Source organism: Zingiber officinale, chromosome 1A (assembly GCF_018446385.1).
Source record: "Zingiber officinale cultivar Zhangliang chromosome 1A, Zo_v1.1, whole genome shotgun sequence".
Lineage (NCBI taxonomy): Eukaryota > Viridiplantae > Streptophyta > Magnoliopsida > Zingiberales > Zingiberaceae > Zingiber > Zingiber officinale.
The window spans coordinates 61,835,690-61,861,591 of record NC_055987.1 but is presented as its reverse complement, the minus strand read 5'-3'; the positions used below and the strand labels follow the sequence as shown (position 1 = coordinate 61,861,591).

At 34.9% G+C, this 25,902-nt stretch overlaps 1 long non-coding RNA gene and 1 other non-coding gene across 2 annotated transcripts; one reads left to right on the top strand and one right to left on the bottom strand.

Annotated features, from left to right (window-relative positions):
* Positions 1-1,107: 1,107 nt before the first annotated feature.
* LOC122025617 lies at positions 1,108-25,902 on the bottom strand. Its single transcript, XR_006123778.1, has 4 exons — positions 25,110-25,902; positions 23,172-23,344; positions 16,470-17,186; positions 1,108-1,167 (listed from the first exon to the last, which is right to left on the bottom strand). It is a non-coding gene; the product is annotated as an uncharacterized LOC122025617 (long non-coding RNA).
* LOC122039232 lies at positions 5,952-6,061 on the top strand. Its single transcript, XR_006128105.1, has one exon. It is a non-coding gene; the product is annotated as a small nucleolar RNA R71 (small nucleolar RNA).

Below are 25,902 nucleotides of genomic sequence, written 5' to 3'. Positions count from 1 at the left end.
ATAAGGATGGCATACTCTTTCTTTTCATTGGACTTCATTCAACCTGAAATAAACACTTTTGACAATAGAAAAATAATTAGTAGCCTTAGATAAATCAAACTATAGTTTCTCCTCGTCAATTACCAATGAAAGTTTATGATTTTTAACATCTATAATAGCTCCTGTTATAGCAAGTAAAGATCTTCCTAGAATAATAGAAATCTTTGGGTCTTCTTTCATCTCTAAGACCACAAAGTTAGTAGGGACAATAAAGCTCCCTACTTCCATCGACATACCCTCAATGATACCTATTGGGTATCTACAAGAGTGATCTACTAACTATAGTGCCATGGTGGTAAACTTCAATTCATTCAATCCCAACTTCTTACAAACAAATTATGGAATAAGACTTATACTTACTCCTAAATTGCAAAATGCCTTAGTAATCATGGTCTTTCTAATTTTATAAGGGATAGAGAAACTCCCTAGATCTTAGAGCTTTGGAGGTAGCGTGTATTCAGCAACAAGGTGCCACACTCCTAGGTTAGTATCACAGTCTCATATCCATCTCTTTTGCATCTGTTGAAAATAAGTTCCTTCATGAATTTTACAAATTTTGGTACTTGTTAAAAAAGAATCCAAAAAAGAAATCTCAATGCATAATTCTTTGACTTTTTCCAAAAACATGTCAAATTATTTATCCTTCTTTGCTTTGGAAATCCTTTGAGGGAAAGGAATGTAACAATCACTCTTCTTACTACTACTACTCTCTAAGAGTGACCGTTAGCTACTAACTCTACTTAACCGGTATGATTAAAAATCACATGGAAACCCTACCGAAAAATTTTGACAGAATCTCCCCTGTACCGGTGACCATATTCAATAATACATGCAATATATACTCAGCCACAAGCAGCTGGAACACATATCAATCAACCACGCAGTATAATAAGTCCAAAATAAAGAAAATAATACCACAACTCTTCACACCATATCACAATTCATCTACTATGTCCTAATCACATCAAAATATCATATACTATCTCAAATACCTCTAACATAGCAAAAGACAATAGAAACTAAAAAAAAACTTCTTTCTTAGTCCCAAGGCTTCCATAGTCTTGGCATCACACATCCTTCGACCACCTCCTTGTCGCCTTCCTTTCTATATCTTTTCCTTTCCTATATCTGCAGTAAGAGAAAGTGCAGTCTATAAGCAAAATTTGCTTAGTAAGCGCTATCTAACTCACAAAAACACGAATATGCATGTATACAGAAAGATCTAGAAATTATATGCTCTAAACGAAAGTAAAGCATAAACATAACTGCTCATGTCAAACTAATAGCAAATAAAACCTAAGAAATCTACTCGTGCAATACTAATAGCTAATCATGCTATACAAGGATAAAACTGCATGCTAGGAATAAAGCTAAACATATGAAAGCTGCTCATCCAATAGGTAAACATGAAAAACTACTCATCTACTAAATAAACATGGTAGAATAAAGAACTAAACTTGTTGATTTTAGAACTATATGAAACTTATTTCATTTGTTCAAAACTTATATTTATATACTTCAAAATAATAATCAACTTCTCTTGGGCCCGGCATTGTACCAATTTGCGTGCATCCTTAATATGAGTCGAGGTAGCTAATCCCGAAACTACTAAGGTACTTCTAGGCGATCTTGTGCCTAGGGGCGATCTAGGAGCCCACCCAATGGACCTTGTGTCCGGTACATGCCATTAAAAAGTAAAATACTTACTTTCTTTTTAACTATAACTTCCTTATACTTGTTATTCTTTTAATACTTCTAATATATAATGCCTTGACATTTTAATAAGCACCTTGTGTGCCAAAATCCCTAAAGTCTTGACTTTGGGATCTACTTAAGCCTTGGTCTTTTACTTTCTTTTCTTTATCTTTCTTATACTTTTCTTAAACTCAAAATACTGTTAGGGTATTTTCCATATGCATCTATGAGTAAAACTAACTAGGTAACACACAATCATGCATATTGAAGTAGCAAAGAAACCTAAATCTATACTTTGCCACAAACTAATCACCTCAAGCTAGTATACAAAAAGAAATCTAGAACCCTAATGCTTTAAAAGAATGGTTGCTCATGTTATTCTAATAGCAAATGAGAAATGCTGCTCGTGCTCTACTAATAGCATAAATGAAAGCTGCATTTGCTAAAGAACTAAACTAAATCTGCACTTAATATTCTGCAGAGGAAACTGCTTATGTCCAGCTAATAACACAATGAAATCTGCACTTTAAATTCTACAAACAATACTTATACAAATCTGCTTATTAAAAACTGCATACTATACTTATAAAAAATCTGCATGGTATACTTATAAAAATCTACTTATTAAAATCTGCACAGCTCTTCCTAATAAAAATCTGCACTCTAAAGACTTAATCAAACTTCACTATAATCTTTTAAAACTGCACTATGAGGAGATCTAAACTACATTAAAACTTCCAAATTGATTTCAATTATCTCAGTTTCCCCACTCATCTAATATCAAAAATCTACACTATACTAAACTTAACAAAAATCAGCATATTAAACTTATAAAATCTGCACTTGTGATCTTAATCAAATCTGCATTATACACTTAACTAAATCTGCATTATACACTTAACCAAATCTGCATTATACACTTAATAAAATCTGTAAAAGAAGTGGATGTTCTAAGCTCCGAATGGAGCTATTCATGTCTGCAGAATTTCACAAGGAGAAGGGTTGTTCTATGCTCCAAGTGAAGCTGTCCGTATCTACAGAAATGCACAAAGGAAGGGTTGTTATATTCTTAACCCATAATCTACTACTTAACCCACCATATAAATGGCAAAACACATCAGGTATATCTACAGAAAACATGTAATCCGTGTCATCCTTTTCGATATTTCCTTACAGAGGAAGTCATGTTACATATTTACTACCAAACCATAGTGGTGCATCTACAGTGAGTATGCCAACAATCACCTAGTTTATTTTTAATCGAATTATTAATCCCAATAAATTCATCTAATACTTGTTAAACGGATTAATACTCCAATACTCCTTTTACTTAGACTAACTAACTAGTTAATCAATCAAGCTTTAGACGACACTAAGTAATTCAATTTATCTTTAATACTTCGTCGTTCGATCTTTTAACTCAGAGGTATTACTTCAATAAATCTGTTACATATTACACAAATGCTTAACAACCTCAAAACCTTGTTAATTAACTAACTTAAATTACTAAATACTAAGCGGCCTGGAATTAATCTCTACTAATTAAACCTTATCATCTCTCATCAACAAGAAACCGTAGATCATAATGGCACAAAAATATCTACTTATTGGAACTTAAACTTCTATAAAAAAAACTTGCTTAAATACTTATACTTCTTATAATAAAATATCTTGGCATTTATTCAAACACTTGGTGTGCTTTTAATCCTCAAATACTGAAATTTGGGATCCTATCATGACCTTGAACTTGCTTTGCTTAGAACTTCTCATAAACCCCTAAACAGATTTAAATGGGGCACTTTACCATCCCTTCTATCTACAAATTCTAAGGTTCCATAGCACAACCATGCTCCTTAGGCTATGCTGCAAAGAATATAACAACTTAAACATGTTGTGAAAGCAAAGCTAAGCATACTGTGGAGATCAAAGGATTACTACTACTTGTCCCCTAAACTATAAGCTATCTTGAAGAACCAACACAAATTCATCACTTTCCAAATCAGTCTAATAAACCAAAATCAAAGTTATCACAAGAATCCAGAATGCAACAATAACCAATTCAGCATCTTCCAAAACTCAAAGAAAACTCCAAAGCCCTAGCAATAACACTTGTATCTAATTTCTGCATACATGAATCATATCAATTAAAACTAATCAATACCTTCAACGAATGAAATTCCAGTACCGTCATCATCATTACTAGTTAAGCTCTTGTAAGGTTTCAGAAATCTTTAACATGCTTCAACAGATTTGCACAGAAGAAATCAAATTCTTGGATCCATTCTAATAATCTCTAATATCATAATTCTCTTCAGCCAAAATCCGAAAGCCAAAAGAAACAGTTCGTCTTGTTCAGTGGCACGGCAGCAATCCTAAGCCATCAAAATCCAATCAAAATACAAAGGAAATTCGTTCACAGCAGAATCCTTTATCAATGACTTACACGGCAACTAAGCAAAAAGGAACCCAAATAGCAACTACATGGCACAAAAACAACCTCACGGCAGCAAACATGAATTCCCAATCTTCACAGAAAATTCAAAAACAAGAAGGAATACGAATCCGGAACTATCCTACTGCAGGTGAGTAGCAACTTACCCTTGCTTTTAGGACTTACAACCGAACGCAAGGAGGACTTCTAGGTCTCGGAGCTCTGATCGGAAGACTCGAAATCGCGGCTCCTCCTCGTGCTCCAAACTTCTCATCGAGAGGAGCTCGGCGGTGTGAAGAATCCACAGAACCTTGCCTTGGCCGGCCGCTGGAGTTGAGCCCTAAGCTCGGCTTCGTTTCCGCTCGAGAAGGAATCGCCGCCGCGCCGCGAGAGAGGAGAAAGGGAATTTCGGGAGAAATTTTAGGTTTTAGGAAAAGGATTTAAATCTTATACTCAAGGTTATTTTCGTTTCCAAGTATAGCTTAAATGAAATTTTTCTCCTTCTTTAATAACAAACGATCGCTAGCACACTTGGTCAGCCCGGCTTTAACCCAATCCCAAGTCACGGCTTCGATTCCTCAGCCGCGCACTTTTATTTCCAATTTATTTTACTATTCCTAACTACTACTTATATATATCTCGCTCCATATATGTTCACAAACAGGTCGTAGACCAGTTGGTTGGCTGAGCTCGATAAAAACCTGGTTCGGGTCCGAGGTCCTGGGTTCAAAACCGGCTTCAACATATATATTTATTATTATTATTTTTAAACTTCTTCCTCTTGGTAAAAATACCAAACGAACTCCAAAAATAGCATAAAAATACTCTAAAAATTTCTAAAAATCACTAGAATTTTTCTATAGCATTTCTAAATATTTTTAAATTATTTTTGGGGCTCAAAATGAAGAAATTTGGATCGTTACAAGGAATTGGTGGAATATATTTTTATGATGGAGATTCTTCAATCAATATGGTATTCTCCACCTCCTCTTGAACAAGAGAATTTTTAGAAGAGGAAGGAGAAGGCTCACCAATTTGTTCAATTTTATTATTTTTGTGGTCACTTCGGGTTCTCCCAAGGTCTGCCCACTCCTCGGTTATATCATATTTTAGTGTTTAACTAGATTAGGTTCTGACTTTCTTGGAAAGGACCCTGGAGTTCTAGAAGAAGCACTAGCCACTTGCACTATTTGATTATCAAGCACCTTTAAGTATTTCTCAATATTTCCTATCCTCACATTAAGTTGTTTGATATTGTTCTTCATTTCCAACTAAGTAGACTATATTTCTTCAAGGAGCTTTTCTATTCTTGAGGGTTGGTGGTTTTGTTGAAAGCCAGATGACTATCCCACTTGGTCTTGATTATTGCGATATGAGAAATTTGAATGATTCCTCCATCCGAGATTATAAGTACCGAGTATGAGTTGTTAGACAATGAATTAAAGTTGTCGATTGCATCCACTTGTTTAACTGGAGCCAATTGTGTAGTTATGGCTCCTAGCTAGCCAGCATTTTTTGTTTGTTCATCAAGTCAAATCTTTTTGTTAGGGCATCCATCTTCATAGAAATTAAATTCAAAGCATCCACATCATACTTGCCAGGAATCTTGATTGGGTTGCAACATTCTAAAGCCCATTGGTGATAGTTCAGTGCCACACTTTCAATAATTTCTTCTACTTCATCTAGTCCTTTGTTCATGAGAACTGCGCTCGCTGCAAAGTCCAAGGAAACTTTTGTTTGATAGTTGATTCCATTATAGAAAATATGGATTAAAAGACATTTTTTCAATCCATGATAGGGGTATAATCTTAGCATTCTTTTAAATTTGTCTCAAGCTTCATATAAGGAATCACCATCATTCTGTCTAAAGTTGGCGATAAGATTTCTTATATGAGTTGTTTTGCATGGAGGATAGGATTTCTCCAAGAATCTTTGTTTGCACCACTCCCATATGGTGATACTATTTGCTAGCATTGAATTGAAGCAAATTTTAGCTCTGCCCCTCAAGGAAAAACTAAATAGAAGCAATCTTATCACTTTAATTGGAATGTTGTTCATCTTCATTATGCCATAAATTTTGTAGAATATCTATAAATGTTGGTTGGGGTCTTTAGTGGGAGCCCGTGCCCGAGGGAGTTCCTACCTTACAAACGGACAACATTTCTCTCCTTATGACAATGTATGAAACCTGGATACATAGCCACATGACTATACTATAATAATGCCCTCAGGCCATACGACTAGAATTATACACAAGTATGCAGTATACATTCCACATGGCTAGAAACAAAGACATAATGAAAGACATAAGGAAAATTCATAAACCAAAAAGTGACAAACTGTTAGCCGACTAGGCATTTACCGAGTGTGCAGGGTTGACCAACCTGACAGGTTAAGAGGACCTAATATCAGGTAGGAAGTCTAGTCGAGATATGTGATTTTTGATTGGTGAAGTCCATATGTGAGATTCTGGCATGAGGTCGGGATGTCGATTCCCAATGGGAGGAAATTTGGATATGTGATTTCGGCATGAATACCTGGTGGGTCAGATTGGACATCGAGGAGGTAACTTGACATTTGATAAGTGAAGATAAGTCACTAGAGGAAAGTGACTAAGCAAGGATGCATCCCAATTGAGGCGCCAATTGGCGTTAGTCCAATTTAGGTTTATTTTAAAAACTTAAATTGAGACTCTAACTAGATCCTAGTCTGGAGGATAAGGTCTAAGTTTTAAATTAATCATATTATTATTATTCTAACTTTATCTTACAGTTATTATTTATTGTGTTGGAATAATATATTTTGTAAGAAAAAAGGAGCAAAAATTACCTCGGGTGAACAGTACCTAGAGAGCTTTCTATGCAAAGGAAGGCGCCTTTAGCATTATTTATAGAAGGCGCCTTTGGTACTATGGAATGCATCTTCTAATGAATAAAATATAACTTTATCAGTGAAAAGGAGCAATGACTTTGGGATAGAGTTTTGCCAATGGAAAGCGCTTTCAGGGATATGGAAGGCACTTTCCACACTTTATAAAAGAGGTACTCACCTAAAGGTTTGACAACATCTCTAATACAAACTTCTACACATCCGATTAGCATTCCAACTGGTCTGGCTTCCTACTACTGCTATGCTATGATGCTACTATGCCCTACTACTGTTGAGGATCCATCCAACACTGAGCAATCCGATCATTTTTGAAGGTGTTGGGTAACGAACATTTCATACTATACTTAAATTCTACATATAAGGAAAGTGTAGCGTGTTACACTTGTTCTAACCTTTTCTTTGTTCTCAATCTCCTATTCCAACATTTCCAAAAGAGGTATTTAGTGGATTACCTGTCGATAGGTCCGTGGGACCTTGGTATTGGAGTAGGAGTCACCGAAGGCTCCAAACCAAGTAAAGCAGAACTTATCTTTTTACTTGCTTTTTGTTTTTGTATTTTTCCGCTGTGCATACTTTTATTTCAAAACAAAAAGAATAAAAAGAAAAGTTTTAAAAACCATGTGATTCACCCCCACCCTTCCTCTCATGTGCATCTCGATCCAATAAGTAGTATCAGAGCAGACTCTATTCTAAATTGGTACAATCACCAATCAAGTTGGGGGAACCATTCTTCTTTTTGGATTTTATTTTTTTGTATCTTATTTGAATTGGTAAAATTTACCTCTTTAAATAAATCTACCTTGTTAGGTTTTAACTCAAAGTTTGTGCAACACTACTCTAGTCTTCAAGATTTATTTTTTCTCAAAATTTGCTAATCCAAGACCAAATCTTGGTACCTCTTTCTAGCTTTCTATTTTAGTAACCAATGCCCAACTGGAGGAATTCAACACTGCTCATCCTCCTCTCTTCAATGAAAATGACTTCCATATTAGAAAAAAGAGAATGGAGGCTTACTTGAAGATGAATGTCGAGTAATGGTTCACCATCCGACAAGGGTACCACGTGCTAGTTGATGAAGCAACAAAAGTACCACTCGATCCAGAAAGATAGAGTCTAGAAGATAAGAAGAAAGCCCAGATTGACTAAAAAGCCTTGAACATAATCCAATGCAAACTCATGAAAGAATAACTCAACTGAGTCGGCCCACAAGAGAACGCAAAAGAGCTATGGGACAAGTTCATTGATAACTCATTTATTTAACACATCCTTTTAGTTGATATTTGGTGGTTTGAGCTAATTACATTTGTTAATTGACACATTTTAGATTGTTTATAAATTAAGAATTGTTTTGAGCTAAATTATATTTCTTCTTTTAATTCATGATATTATTTCTCATGATTTTCATTTTTCATGTAGAACATTTTAGTGGATCCAAATTCATACATGACCAAGGCACAAACAAGTTTGGTTTTACCAACTTGATGAAGAAGATCAACCAAATTGATTCAACCCATCACTAGGAGTTTACCTTGATCTTAACCTAAGTCAAACCCTATTACCAAATCCCTAAAATCCTAATTGAACTAGACCTAAACCATGATTCCATAGCTGGTTCAAACCACTGCATAAAACCTAATTTTTTGTGGATAAACAAATTCATCTATGATTCTCTTCTCTGTAGCGTCGATTTCAATTCTAATCTTCTTCTCAAGCACCAACATCAATGTGGGTGTTTCAAGTTAGCTGTTGTACCATTTCTCGATCATCTGGAAGCTTGTCGATTAAGCTCTCGACAAAGGTTTGTTGAATTCTGAGTTCACTGCCATTTTCGGCACTATTGGAGGCATTCCTCCCATCCAGTGCTCTCACTTCACATCAGGAAACATTGGAGGCATTCCTCCAGTGATTCTGAGCTTATTCTGTTCATCCACAACATTCCATTTCATCCCTTTAGCTCAAATTTTCAGATTCCAATTTCTGTATTGTTGTTTCAATTTGATTCTTGCATTCATCATTGGAGAGGTCTCTATGGTGAATATTGCAAGCTTTAGATTGATTCTTGTGTTTGGAAGTTACTTGTTCTTCTTTTTCGATGATCGGAGTTGGGTGGTTTTATCTCCGGCCTCTGGTGTGACAACAAGAGTGTGACGTTTACATAGTTTGGTTGTGAGTTTGGATCAATTCCTTTTAATTACTATTTTGTAGCCTAGAACAAATTTTGTTTGATGTTTATTAAATTTAATTCCATAAATAGATTTCTTATATGTCTTGTTCTTTCTTTCATAGCTTATTCATCACTTTAGATAATGTTTCATTTATGTCTTGCTATTTCATACCTTAGTTCAATTGTGTTGATGGTGAAACTCATTGCATAGAGTGACAATGCATTATGGATTAATTGTTGGCACTTAGTTAGATTTTATTCAAGCATTAGATTAGTTTCCCACTTATTTTGCTATTTTAATTGTTAGGTTTATAATCATAATCCAAAACCTCTATTTCCATATCAAAAATCTAAAAATATAAATAACAAACAATCCTAGATTACCATTCTATCTTTACATTCATTGGGAGATGACTTGAGTCTTTTTTATGCTACATTAGTGCAGTTAGAGGGTTCAATACTTAAATTTTTTTTGATATCGTTTCACAACAAAAACAAACGTTATCAAAATTAGCATTGTTGCCTGAGAGTGTTAGTAGTGTTTAGTGATCCTAGGATTCTTTTTCGATTTTCTCTCTTATTTCTATTTCCTTGGTGGTTGCAAATTCAAAAACATTGTTTCTGTATCCCCTATTGTTAAGTGAATATCCCATAAAAATTTCATTCTCTACTTTAGAAGTAAATTTTCCTAAATGTTCCCTTGTGTTTAAGATGAAAGTTGGGCACCTAAATACTTTAAAATATTTTATATTGGGTTATTTATTATAACAAACTTCGAAGAAAGTTTTATTATGTACTTTATTTAGGGTTGTTCTATTTTGCACGTAGCAAGCTGTACTCATAGCCTCTGCCCAAAAATATTTGGAAAGATTATATTCATTTAACATAGTTCGAGAGGCTTCAAGTAACGTTCTATTTTTTCTTTCTACAATCCCATTTTGTTGAGGAGTTTTATGGCACAAAAATTCGTGATGATAGTCATTTTCAAGACAGAATTTATTAAAATTATGATTTTTAAATTCTCCCCCCATTATCACTTCTAATTCTCTTAATTTTAAGATCATTCTCGTTTTCAACTTGTTTACAAAAGTTTGTAAAAATTTCAAAGGTTTCATCCTTATTTTTTAAGAATTTTACCCAAGTGAACCTAAAGTAGTCATCTATTATTACTAGACAATATAAACTACCGTTTATTGATTTGGCCCCATGGAAGTTAAACAGATCTAGATGTAAAAGTTCTAGTATTGAGTTAGTTTGAGACTGATTAATTGGTTTGTGGGTAGATTTTATTTGTTTGCCTTGTTGACAAGCATTACATATGGTTGAGTCTAAGTTAGGTAATTTTGGTAAGCCTCTAACTAATCCATTTAATTTACTTATATTTCTGAAATTTGTGTGTGACATTCTTCTATGTCATAACCAAGTTTCTTCTTTTTATGTTAAATAACACTTAATTGAAGAAGTGGTTAAGTTGATTGCATAAATGTTGTCTTTTCTAAACCCTTTTAGACTTATTTTAGGGTTATCTAGGTGCTTGATTAGACATTCTGAAGATAAGAACCTAATCTTATACCTAGTGTCACACAATTGATTGATACTTAGGAGATTATACTTGAAATTTTCAACAAGACATTTGTGATAATGAAGTCAAATTTTAGCTCAATGTTACATATACCAATTACCTAGAGTTTGTCATTGTTTCCAAAGGCAACTGTCCCTAAGCATTTGTAAGTAAGTTGGATGAATTAGGTGTGATCTCCAGTCATATATTTGGAGCAACCACTGTCCAAAATCTACTTGGTTTCCTACAATAGATAGGAATTAGAGTTAGTCTAAGTTTAGGCTGATAAAATTTTAAAGTTAGTTTTAACATAAATCTTAGGTTAATTAAAAATTTTAAGTTAATTTTAAAATGAATTTAATAAATTTTTAATTAAGTTTTAAAATTAATTTTTTTGTTTTAAAAATTTTTAAAGTTTTTAAAAGAGTTTTTTTTAAATAATTTTAAAAAAGATTTTTAAAGTTTTTAGAAGAATTTTTTTTAAATAATTAGAAGAGTTTTTTTTAATAATTTTTTAAAAAGATTTTTAAAGTTTTTAAAAGAGTTTTTTTAAATAATTTTTAAAAATATTTTTTAAAATTTTTAAAAGAGTTTTTAAAATAATTTTTTAAAAAGATTTTTAAAGTTTTTTTAAAGAGTTTTAAAATAATTTAAAAAGATTTTTAAAGTTTAAAAAAAAAATTAATTTAATTTAATTTAGTCCTTAGTCATCTCATCCGATTTACGTTTTCAATCAGGGAATCCTATAATTTTGTGAGATGAATGAGCTTCAATTTTAGCCTTTGGTTTAACTTTATATTAGATTCAGGTTTAACTTTGAGTCCAACAAATAGGATTCTCTGGATAAACTTCTGAGCTATGATGAGTCACTTGGATATCATTAGAGTAACGAAGCCTTCGAGGTTTTCCAAATAGTCCTATCCACTAAACTTAGTAGAAAACCTTGGTCTAACTGGTTAGGATCCATAAAGGGTAGCTTCGGTCAGTTCCACTTAGTCAAATGCACCAGGTCGAAGTCATATCTTCCTAGACATGCATAGACTAAGCTTCCCTAACGTACTATCATCCAAAACTTCACCAGTACCATAGGTCAAGTTAAACTTGGTCTCTTTCTATTTAGTCCTAACTACCCTGCTGGGTAAGTTAGTTTGGGTTATCCTGTCGGGTAGGTTAGTTTTGGAGGTGTCAGCTATTCTGGAGCCTCCCCTAAATTATTGGCCTTTACTTTTTGATTCTTGGTTTATGTATGTTCTTTTTGTAGTTGTAATTTACTTGATGATATTCTAAGTCTTGGTGTGGCTTAGAATATTTAGATTTTGAATTTGTTATTCTAGGTTTGTATTTTAATTTATGATTTGATTTATTTAATTTTATATAATGTATTTTTTTCTTTGGGTATATAGTATTGGTTGAGTCCTACTTACGTGATTAAGCACGCTTTCGGAACTCAAGCTTTACTTGATTGTTTGTGTTGAGTTATTAATGATTTAAATGCTTTATTTGAACTTGACTTGTAGCCAAGTCCGGTTTTGTTGTAAGTTGCTTTTTGATTATTTAATATTAGATCTAAATTCTTAGATCTAGTTATAAATTTTTCTAACATTTTTTTTCATTTGTTAATTTCTAGTTTTAGTAATAAATTTTCCTCCTCAAGTATTGTGTCTTGAGTTGGATTTGGATTTTTTTATTTATTCCTTGAGATTTTGATTTTCCTCAAGGAGCAATTTATTTTCTTTTTCTAGTCTAACTAATTTACTATTCAAGCACGAAATAATTTTAAAAAATTTCCTATTTAAAATAAAATTTACCTCGTCGGGAACTTCGGAAACGAGTACGGACTCGTGGCTCGAATCAGGTTCGGACCCATCTTCCGATTCTTCGTCCGATTCTTCTTGAAGGGCCATCAGCGCGAGGTGGCTCTAGTGCTTCTGATCTTCAGCCTCCGATAGGTGTAACGACTCGGTCCCTTGGGCGACCCAATTGGTGACCCCTTATGTCGTCGACCGACGACCCTCGGCCGTGCCGTTACTCACTAGGACTTCCCACCCCTAGCCAGTGGATTTTTGTCTTCCCTAGGATTCGAACTTTAGACCTCCAAGCTAAGTACTAGAGCTTATGAATCCTAGTAGAATAAAAATGCGCCTTTTTATTGTAACGACCCGACCCCTTGGGCGGCCCAACTGGCGACCTATTTGAGTTCGAATCCTGGGGAAGGCAAAAATCCTCTGGCCAGGTGTGGGAAGACCTAGTGAGTAACGGCACGGTCGAGGGTCGTCGGTTGACGACATAAGGGGTTGCCAAATGGGCCGCCAGTTGGGCCGCCCAAGGGGTCGAGGGGGATGGGTCGTTATAATTCGTCCGAGGAGGAGTCATCCCAAGTCGCTTTGAGAGTCTTCTTCGATGCCTTTGTCTTGTTGCTCTTCAGTTTCGGGCACTCGTTCTTGTAATGCCCCTTCTTGTTGCATCCGAAGTACGTTACGTTCTTTGGTTTGGGAGAGTTGATCTTCTGCAAATCCTTCTTGCTGAAGTTGTTCTTTCTCCTGCTGAACATCTTCCTTACCAGGTTCACTAGGTACTCTTCATCTTCAGTCTCATGATCAAACTCTTCTTCAGGTTCAGGCTTGTTTTTAGATCTCTCCTTTGAAGAACCTGCAAACAGAGTTACACCTTTCTCGATCCTGGCATTAGTTTGCTCATGCAATTCTAATTCACAAAAAAACTCGTCTAATTTTAGTTTGGATAGATTTTTAGATATTTTGTAGGCATCCACGATAGATGCCCACAAATTGTTGCATGGAAAAACATTCAAGGCATACCTTATTAAGTCTCTATTTTCCATTTGATGTCCTATTGTGTGGAGACCGTTGAGGATGTCCTTGATCCTTGCGTGGAGTTGACTTGCCGTTTCTCCTTCCTGCATTTTAATGTTAACTTATTTAATAACAAGTCGTGTTTCGTTACCTTTGCGTCGTTTATTCCTTCGTGTAGCTCGATCAACTTGTCCCAAAGTTCTTTCGCATTCTAATGCGGTCCTACCCGGTTCAATTCTTCCTTCGTAAGTCCGCACTAGAGCGTGTTGAGTGCTTTGAATTCTGTTGAAGCTTTCTTCTTCATATCCGAAGTCCATTGTTCTGGGTCCAGTGGGATTCCGGAGTTGTCGACCGGCGTCTTGTAACCTCTTGTGACGCTAAACCATTGGTCGAAATCCGTCTTCAGATAGACTTCCATCCGCTTCTTCCAGTACGGAAAGTCATCCCCGTTGAACAGGGGAGGACGTAATGTGCTGAAGCCTTCAAGTTGAGACATCTTGCACACAAGTAAAGAGAACAACAAACAGAGTCCCAAGATTAGGTCTTGGATTAGTAGTGCGGGATAAGAATAGAAATAAACTGAAAAACTGATTTGGTGTTGCACCAAATCATATTAGTAGCAACAAAAAGAATTCCCAAAAAGGTAATAAAACCAGTTTGGGATAAATACCAAAAACTAAAAATCGGGAAAGAAAGGAAAGAAAATTATACCCCTTATCTGATTGGTTGTTGCACCAAATCAGAGATGTATCTGCTCTGATACCACTTGTTAGATCATAGAGTTTCGCTAGAGGGGGTGAATAGCGAATCAAAAATTCTCATAGAGTAGGCGCAGCGGAAAAGTAGATGCAGAAATAAAATGACAATGCTAACACAAGAACCTTTTACTTGGTTCGGAGTCTGTGTCAACTCTTACTCCAAGACCCGCACACGAGGGTGCTTTCGATGACAATTCACTAGCAATTCAAAGAATATTACAAATTACAATTGCTTTTTAAATTAAAAATATACCGACGAAAATACGGAATGAAAAAGAAGAGTGTGTCGTCGGAGAAGCATCGCAACGTCGCAGGAGAACATGAGAGCAGTTCTTGAGTTGTTTTCCTGACTCCAGCCTTGACCCTCCTTATATATGAGGTTCGGGGTGCTTGGAACCTTCAGGACGCCCTGATTGTGATGTAGCCGAGCCAATTAGTGAACTCCACACGGCGAAATGATGTTGGGGATAAATTTTTGCCTCAAGGCGCCCGAGTACCTCCCGGGCGCCTGGACCTTCGGGCGCCTGGAACCATCCCGGGCGCCCGGACCCTAGTTTTCCAGCATCTTCCTTCCTGCAAAAAAACATTAGTCCGTAGGCAAATATATAATACATATGTCCTGCAAAATAAAATGTTAGCACAGTTTAAGTTCAACAAATAGAATATGCCTTAGATTCTATCTTTCCGAGACCGGAATCTAGTCAAGACCTCGACTTAGAGTTCTGAAATGGTTCTAAGTCGGATCAGCGCCTAAGTTCCCTTCCAGGGAATGCGTCCTCATAGTCACTCCCCTCCAGTGGCTTACCTTTACTTACCTGACAGACATCCGGTCAGCTCTTCGACCCGTCTGGGCTTCGCACCAGCTATCCAGTCAACACGTCGACCTAGCTGGACTTCGTCCCAAACGTCTGGTCATCCTGTCCACCCGTTTGGACTTTGTGCCAGCTATCCGGTCAACCCGTCGACCTAGCTGGGTTTCGTGCCAGACATCAGGTCAGCCCGTCGACCTGTCTGGACTTCTCCTGCACACTCGGTCAAAGTGTTAGAAAACAACAAAACTAACTTAACCTATTTTGTCATTCATCAAAACTTGAGTTAGACCGTTAGTGCTAACCGTACCAACAATACCTTCTTAGACTTAATCAATAATTTTCCCTCCTATGATCACAATAAAAATAGAGGTAAAAATCCCACCAATAAACAAATAGTGACTAACAAGTAGAAAAATTCTGGAAACTATTTTTCAAAAATCTAAATTTTTATAAATTAAAAACTTGTTTTTTAAAAAAAAATTAAAAATATTTTTAATTGTTAAAAATTTCTAAAAATTTTGTCACTATTAAACATACTTATCCAAAATAGTGACAAAATTTTTTATGAATAAATAAAATTAATATAAGTAGTAATAAATTATTTTATATGTATTTGTAAAGAAAAATACTTAATAAATATATTTTGAACTCTAAAATTCTTGCAACTTTTTATCAATGTGTAAAATAGAAATTATACCATAAGAAAAACTAAATTTTTGAAGATTGACTTTTTGAGAATTTTTAATATTAAAAATTTATATTTTGGTAAAAAAATTATAAAAAATTTATTAACAGTCAAAAATTTTAAAATATTTTTAATAGATAAGTAATAAAATTCTTTTTCATGAAAAAATCAAGATGCATGAAAATTTCAAAGAGAAAGTTTACAAAAAAAAAATTATTTGAAAAAATTATATAATTTTAAGCATGCAAATAAACTATTAAGGCAAATTAAAATTAACACATGCATGAAAATTTAACATAAGTATGATTTTAAAATCCAATATAGGTTCCAATATGCTAGATTAATCAGATACTTTCTATGAATTAATTTTATTATTATTTTTCTAATTTTTCCCTTGTAATATTTGAAATACCAATTTAGCTCGATTTTTCTATTTGATCCATTAATTTTTCATTTTTAACTTTTAACTTGTCAAAATCATCTAATCGGTCAAATTTTGCTAAAGTTATTTTTAATTCTACATTTTCCTTTTTAAATTTTTTATTTTCAATTTCTAACTGACAAGAATTTTTTGAAAGTATTTTTATAAATATATATATAATTTGTTAAGAGATAAAGATCGTACCTGACTTACTTTGTCGATCTCGTAATCTGATGCTCCCCCTATATTGCTGCTTCTTTCTAAAGTGGTTCACCCTTCATCGACGCTCTTGATGGTCATTACAGATGAGATCACTTCATTATCTTCTTGGTGACTTGCCATCAGTCCAAATCCAGTGTAGGCTTCGATTTCTGATTCTGATGATGACTTTTGATCCCACGTTGCCTTTAGATTTTTATGTTTCATCCGGGTCTATCCTTTATTCTTTTCCTTGTCTTTAAATTTTGGGAAATGGTCCTTATATGTCCTTCTTCTTAGCAGTTATACCTGGAAGATAATATAATCATTCTTTAGCTGCTCCTGTCAAGGAAAATAGAAAGGCTCTCAACTAGATATCTTCCTCTGAAATTTCCTCTGGTTTCATGGTGGAGCAAACTACATGGAACTTATGCAAATGCCTATTTGAATCTTCTCCTGATAAACCTTGAAACTTAGGAAGCAAATGAATTAACAAGATCTAAGCTCAAAATCTACTGCCAAGTCTAGGCAAGTAATGCAAGAATACTTGTAGGCCACATGTGGAGCTACAAGCTCCTTTATAGTTAGTTTGTTCTCTGCCATTGGAGTATCCAAGTCTGAAGAACTACTTTCAAAAATTGCTGGTGACCTCGTTGAATCCTCAAATATCTAAAAGTCCTCTAAATCTTTGGATCAAGCTCAAATAATTTTTCACTTGAAGACCTGGTCATACATCCAATTCCAAAGTTAAAATACAAGTAGATAGACAATAAAATCAAGAAAATGAAAACAAAGAAAAGATAAACTATGCACAATCTAAAAACAAACAAACTTTATTAGGCTCCTTGGCAACAACTCCAAAATTTGATTAAGTCCACACTAAGTGTCATGAATGAACTCCAAATTAATATAATGTTTGAAAACCCTCAACTACACAAAAGAAATGATATAAATAGGGCCCAAGTCAAATCTCTCAAGGAACAAATAGGAAGATGTTTGTTCTAGATTTAAAACACTTTTAGGGGTTTTCTCCTTATAAAATGGGGTCTGTTGGATTTTTTTTGGATTAAGTCCTAAAGTAGAGAAGAAATTACGAACTAATGAAGTCAATTATAATAAAATCGAATCTGATCTAATGCAGAAATTAAATCTAAGAAAATAACTAAGCAACTTTTCAATCAATAACTACACAAGCTACTCCTTAACAAGAACTAAGCTAATTCGCAATTAAGAAGTGAGTTACAACTCAACAAGACTTAAACTAAACAAAGCAATTCTAGATTATGAAATTAACTAATCAAACGTAACAAGAATTTTCAGAAGCTAAGTAAGAATGCATATGCAGGAAATTTCAAAATTAGAACTAGTTTGCAGGAACCAAACTTACAGAAATTGAAATTGCTAAGACAAGAATTTCAAAACAAAATTGCAGTAAATAGAATTGAAGAAGCAAGTTGTGGAACTAAATTGCATAAATAAGAATTCGGGAATAAGAATTAAAGAAACAGAATTGCAGAATTGAACTAGTTTATCTCAAAACCCAAATCAGACTTCAAAACATCTCCTCCTTACTGTCACACAAGGAACCAAATGTGAAATCTTCATGGTGATCTTGGAAAAGAAACTCTCAACTACAACTCAGTTCCAGAATAGCTTAGCAAGCCAATGAATCCTCTCTAGTGAGCTAAACACAAATCTAAACTATCAACGATCGAAAATATGGATTTCAATAAACTGGAGTCTCTGAATGATGGTTGTTGGTGATGGATTGTTGTCAGAATGAGCTTAGTAATTCTATAGGAATGCCTCCAATGTTTTCTAATGTGAGGTGGAACCACTGGATCAGAGAAATGCCTCCAATGAAAGGTGGAAACAGAAATCACAAAAATAGATTTATGCTAAAAAAACCACTCGCTAGTGGTCCCAGATGATCGAGAGTTGAACGTTAATTGTTGGAGACCTCAATGACAATGAAGTTGAATTGAGATACAGATCTGGATGAAGAGACGGGGCATGTGATGCACAATGATTAAACGGGCATAATGAACAATAGCACAAGCCACTGTTCACCATGCCAAATCTGGGTTTTTATATCCTGGCTTGAACCAGGATTTGGGTTGGTTTAAAGGAAATTTAGGACTTTTGGGTAGGGGATTAGACTTGGGTCGAGCACAATAGGTTGGCTTCATGAGATGGGTTGAAATCAAATTGAACCCAAGTAAGATTTAGGCTCTTTCACTTGGTTAGATGAACCTTGCTTCCCTTGTAATGGTTTGCTTCCCCTTGAACCATGTGGCAATTGGACCAACTTCAATGTCCTACCAAACCAAATTCACAATGTAAGGAATAATATCATGATTCAAGAGAGAAATATAATTAGCTTCAAACAATCCTCATCTCATGATAAAAAAGTGTCAATTAAAATATGCGATTAGCTAGATAACACCCAATATCAAACCAAAAGAATGTATCAAATAATAACTTATCAAATTCCCCACACTTATTCTTGCATATCTCATGCAAGTGAACAAAACTAAGGAAACAACTAAAGTTGTAACCCCTAATCATTCTCAATCATATTCAGAAGATAATAAAAGAAAATTACCTAGGATTGTCAATTTTAAACAACTCAAGCATTCATTGACTCAATTCTTACCTTGGTTAACAACATAATAACTTCAATCCATCATGAATAAATTAAAAATGATATCAATAAACTAATCCTTATAAGGAAATTTTTAGTGACTCTCAGCCTAATTTCAAATTCTTGGAATTGTGGAGCACACTCAAACTACTCATGTTTCATAAAAAAAATGTGGAACCGCCACATCAGCGGCCCCCCTAGAGTCGGTCCCACGGATATGGAGGGAGGTAAATGCAGGTACACAGGTGGAAAGTGCATTGCGGAGACGTTAACCCCAGGCACAACTACTCATGTTTCATGCACTACCATATGTTTGCTTATCCTATACTCTTCACCACTATCATAGGCATTAGAATACATAACTATGAAGGTTTAAAATGATGACAAATAAAGCATGAATCAAATGAAATCAAAATATAAGTGTTAGGGCAAGAAAAGAAGAAGATATGATTCAAATGATAATGGAACACATTGATACAATAAAATGCTATATAGATGAATGCTTGATCATACTACCTTCTTTTCTCATCTTTTTGATCTTGCTTTCCAATGTAAAATCAAAGTTGGCTCTCAATTCATTTCAAATCAGAAAAAATTTAACAATTGGTACAAAATTCAGCCCTTTCCATCACCATTTCATTTCTTTACCTTGATTCCATCATGATTCTTTTCTTCCAAATCATTTTCTCTTGTTTCCTTTGATAAATAACTCATGAACATTTATTCCCTTCTATCTTTCAAAATAATTCTTCTCAATTTGACACAAACGAACCCAAATATAATTTCTAAATTTTTTATAGTTTCCAGCTTTTTGAAGTTGATTTACTACAATTTTGTTCAATTCATTTTCAGCTATTGATTCCTCTTTAGGATCCAAGCCTTAAAGTTTAAGTTCTATAGATGATCTCATTTAATTCTCAATAAATAAAGGCTTGACTTTAATTTATTTTGGATCAGAAACCAGTTCAATAGGTTGGAAAATTTTCTATTAGTGAACAGATTTCAGCAGTTTTCGTGTTCTAAAATGTGTCCATCCAATTTGTGAAGACATGGAAAGCAAGGCAGCACCATTTATTACTGAAAATGTAAGTTATCCACTGAATTTTACTAAATTGAGAGCTGGTGATAAAAGATTGGTACACACTTGATACAACTTTTGTAATTGAATTTCTATTTTGTTCTTGCTATCTTTACTATAGTTCTGAAGCTAACTCCCAATGATATCTTCTAAAATGTATTTCTTCATTTGTATTTAACACTTGTTTCTTGATTAGATGAGAGATGTCTTTATTTTGTGAATTTCAAACAACAAAGCAACTTAAATTCCCATCACAACATCATTTCTAATCCATTAAAGTTTCCATTTCAGTAATTCAGTTCCAATGCAATCTGTTTAAGTTTCAGAATTAACCTTTCTTTCAAAAATCTTGAGAATCAAGCCCTTATATGCTCCTTCACATACCCTAATGGAATTATGAATTTACATGATCAAGGTTTACTTAAATTCCATCTTAAATTTGAAATTCATAATAAACAAAAAACTGAAATTCTGGATTCTAAAATCAATTTCAATTCTGATATTACTACTTTCTCAGATCATGATTCAACATTTAATTCTGTAGGGCATCATATTTCACATTTAATCAATTAAAGATTGATTTCCATTTTATTTCATCTCAGAAAGATCAGTTTAAAAGTTTGATACAGATTCAGTGAATTGGACCGGTTTCAGCTTTTGTAATTCCTGCATTTCTGTTACTACCATCACTGTTCTTGCTCTAAGTTATTGTCATTGTATTCATCACTCCTAATCAAAACTTAAATTACAATAGGGAATGCTTATTAAATAGTACTCACCATTCAATTACTAGCAACATTGAAATGGGTACTGTTGAGATTCCTTCCATCTAAATCAGCTTACTAAGCACACAATTCTAGAATTGATACTAATTATGTATAATTTTAGCTCATGAGTTTCAAAATTCTAGATTGCACTCTATTTCAATTTGAAACATAAAGAACTTAGTTTAAGTGAAGGGTTCATTTGGCACTCGAATGTAGATCAGAAACTACATTAAGAATTTGAGTTACTAAACTTCTACATTCTGAAACTTTGTTACTGAATTTCCATTGAATTCAAGTAGTATTGGTGATACTTTTTCTTATACACACATTTACATTTAATCCAAATTAGTGTCGTCCAAATTAGAGACCTTTACAAAATTTCATTACTATAGAACTTTAGGGGTCAAAGGTTTATTGATCACCTAAGCTCATTCAGATTCACAACATTATTTCTGAATTTCTAAACTTTCATTGTTTCAATTTCAATTTTAGTTTCTCTAATCTTCTTAGAATTTTTGACCAAACCTTAAAGTTTTAATCTCAATAGACTATCTTCTTTACCATTCAACCAAATTTAGCTTGCCTTCAATTCCTTCCAATCAGAAAGATCAAATAAAACATTGATACAATTCTACACAGTGAAAAATTTCCAGCTTCTCACTGATTCTATTTTGTCTTCATAACTATTTTTATCACTTACAATTCCATATTTTCCCTTGATTTTCACTTGCAGCTATTTCTTGGTTAGTTGTGGCATTGCCTCATTTCTAGTGAACAGCAAGTACAAAAAACTTCCAATTCCATTTGCACTCTTTTTCATCAACAGCTTCAGCACATGCCATGTATCATAACTGTTTCTTATTTCAGATTCAAAACTTTTGCCATCTGAATATAAAGTTTGTAGAGGTATAGAAAGATAAGAATACCATTTGTTTCTGCACATACCAGGGCTTCACTTAATTTCTCACTGATTTTAAGTGCTACTCTTGATTTTGGGTACACATTTGATACAAAGAACTTCCAAAATCTCTCCACACTCCATGTTTTCAGTGATTCAAAAAAGTTCCAATATACCCATTGAACTTCCAGTACTTGTTTAGCATTCCATAGTCTTCTCTATTACATATTTCTCCTAGTGCACTTTAGATTTAGCAATGTGCAGTTCAAATTCAAGCTAAACTTCCCAATTATAAACAAATCTTCTATGTACAAATTTAGCAACCACTAAATAGTTATAATTCCTGAATTTTAAAACAATTCCATCTTGATTCATAAAGAATTAAGCTCAAGGAATGCTTTCATTTAGCACTGCAATATTCAGAGCTTGAGTTTAGAACCATGCTGTTCAAAAATAGTATCAACAATTGGCAAAAGAAATCTTCACCAAAAACAATCCTGATTTCTAGATTCCAAAATTCCAGGAATCTGTGTAGCTATTACTTGATTTCCTAATTTAACAATTCAACTCTTCTAAACATGGTCTCTTAGTACATAAACTCAAATAACCCTTTGCATAGCTTCAACTGAAATAAACAATATTCATTTCAATTCGTATTTAAAACACTCATCACAGTTATTCACCAATAGTTATAAATGAATTCCCATCTAGTAGAAAATGTATCAGATTACTCCAAAACACTAGGTGCTTCCCCCCACACTTAAACATTTGTCTGTCCCAACCAAAACATTCATCTTCATAAGAATAATATGGTAGTATGGTAAGCATTTGTCATCCAATAGATTCATAAAAGAGAAAAAAATATAATAACATGTTGATTAACAAGAAGAATAGCAAGAAATTATATAGAAGATTAGAAAAAAAATTGATTCACCTTCATAAGAATAATTCAACCTATGATAGTATGGTATTGAAAGAATCAAAGCAAGTTCTAGAGTGACAATCACACAAGTGCATCACACAAATAAGCCTTAATTGTCACGCCCCGAGGGTAAGGGTGTCTAATCAAAAATCGGACAGCACCTCCCCTGTAACAGTGACAATTGGAACCAATATATATCCACACTCAACATATAAACATATCCAACAGCCCACACGGCTAGATATAAGCACAACCACGCAGTTTATAAGCAGCCCACATGGATGAAAGTAAACACAACCACGCAGTTTATAAGCAATCCACACGGCTGAAAGTAAACATAGCGGAAATCACAAAAAAAATATACGAATGTAAAACTAACAAAACAATTACCCAAAATACCTGCAATCACCAGACTAGACTCCAAAATCCACATCAACTAGTTACAACACAAACTCGCGAAAGCACTATACCACTTAGACAGAAATAAGACCGAAAAGAAAACTGTCATCGAATGTATAGTGGGACTGGCAACCAGGATTCTCCCAAGCATCCTTGATTCATCTACCTGCTACCTAGCGAAAGAAAAACCAGTTTGTGGGGTGGTGAGTGTTGGGACTCAACGGGTAAAGGAAAGATAGTGCATGAACATAACATACTATACAAATTGAGAGTAAGTCAAAGATATACAGTCTCATAAGAGGATAGCAGATACTAAAATAAAACCATAATATATGCTCATACCTGAAATCATATCCTAAGCTAGGTAATAGAAGATCAGGAGTAATATCAATCGACTACTGACATGTTCATCACTACGAAGGTATCATGTGAGGTAAAGACATTCTATCAATAAGTAAACTGGAGTCGAACAACATGCGATCAATACATATATAGCTCAACAAGTATAAATGTATCACATGGCAAAACGAACAACTGTAAATATAAGAAAGCAACAATATAGGCAGGTATAACAATAATAAAAACGTATGCACTGATGGTCACTCCCGCCCACCCCTCTTCACCATGACCCCTGTATGGTCGAGAGGCCAGGTCAGTGACAAACTGTACAACACTTCAGCTACCACTCTCTCGAGTGGCTGAGTGGACAGCTGCATAGTAGCTAACTAGCTACATCTGCAATGGGGGGTCTGCTGCTCGCAACTCCATCTTTCTCTACTCATGAGTGAGCGAGTGGGGGCACGACAGGACAAGCGGCATCTGCTCCAGCTACCACTCTCTCGAGTGGCCGAGCGTGCGGCCCTGGTCAACAACTCTCTCGATCGCAAGGGAGAATTTATCATTAACATGCATGCAATGATATGATGCGCAAAATGCAACAGTCATCATATACATATAAACAGGAATCAGTTATGTTACGTGAAGTCAGCATGCTCAATACGGTACATAAATAAATAACAATCAAAGCATACAAGGTTGGTATCTAATATCTGCTAAATATCATAGATGGCGTCAAGAGACTGTATGGATATAGAAATGAATATCTCAAAGGTTTGAGTGGAAGTATCAAGCATAAGAAATATTATGAGTGGAGTCAAGGTAAAGCAGTTCTTATCCCAAAATAGCTCATGCACCAAGTTTCAAAGAACTAAAGAAAGTCAAAGTAAGAAGTACTCGCCTTTATATGTTGAACATGCTAAGCAATCCCATGTCGAGATGCTCGTCTCAAATCAAAGTCCTGCGAATCATATAATGTCCAGTTTAGCTAATCATGTTATACATCAACCAGCTAAACCTAGTTCCCAAAACCGATAAGGTAACTCTCGATCGCAATGATTATTAGTTAACACTAATCGTTGATTTACCTTGATTAATCCAATCAATGAATCCTTAACTAAAATCCATTCAATACTGCCAACAAGAAACCGTATGAATCCAATCCATCACCACTAATCACAATATCAATTTAATGATTCTAACAACGATCATGTGTTCCTCTAAATCAACCAATCCACTAATCAACCAAACCACACCCGAAAATGAAATCAAATCTCCCCCGTACCAACTAATTAACTAACTCCATATTTGATACCAATCCAAATCAATCAATCACAACTAATCATGTAACAGAACTAATCAACTAAGCATAACACCATCAATTAATTAAACTACCCCAAAATAGCACATTTCTAATCTGATATCAATACATTTATTGATTGGATCAATGCTTACCATGAGAACTAACCTTAATAATTCCCTTCATTTCATCCTCGGCCAAAGAAGCATAGCCATAGTAGATAAATCTTCCCAATCAATCCAAGGTTATCAACGAGATGTAAATTAATCAACTAATTAATCTATTCAGATTTAGTTCGTTACCTAAATCAAGCATTGGACTTCCTCTACGGTGGCAACTCATTATGGTCAACTGAGACACCCATCAAGACTAGCTGCTGGTGGAGTTCCTGTGACCTGAGCAAGGCTGACAGAAATCCATTGCCGAAGCTACAATCCACAGCATGTGACGAAGACAACCCCTTGATATGATGAAGACACAATATAGAAATCCGATGTGGAATTTAGATCCCTCTATGAGCCGGTAGTAGCTGTTCTCGATGGTTAGATGTCTCCAAGCAAGTGACCGATCGCACCCTGAAGGCGAGAGGAGAAGCAAAGGTGGTTGAACCCCGAAGACAGCACCATTTTTCCTCCTTGGCTGGCGGCTCTTGTGCAGAGGAAGGAAATGTGCTCGGGTTAGGGCATCCTGATGGCCAACCTTCATCCTCGATAGAGAAAATCAGAGACGGGTTGCTCGGTGGTCGGCCAGCGATGGTGTTCGAGGAGGTATGATCGATCTAATCTCACACACTGAGGCAGCTTCGGATCTGCTCCAACTATGACCGGTGAAAGAGATCGGCCATGAATGGCACGGCTCAGTGTGCATCTACGCCAGCGATGGGCTTTTGATGGTCGGCGACGTCGACGATGCTAGGATTGCGCAAGGTTGTGCCGCATGAGAGAGGACGGCACCTCCCTGCTCTTGGCTGAAGACAGCCCATGCAAGGGAGAGCAACTCAGAGAGCTCGGCGGCAGATCCAACTTTGGCGATCGAAGAAGAGGAGGAGATCGGATCTGCGGTGGTTCAAGCAAGAGAGGAAGAAAGAAGAATCGG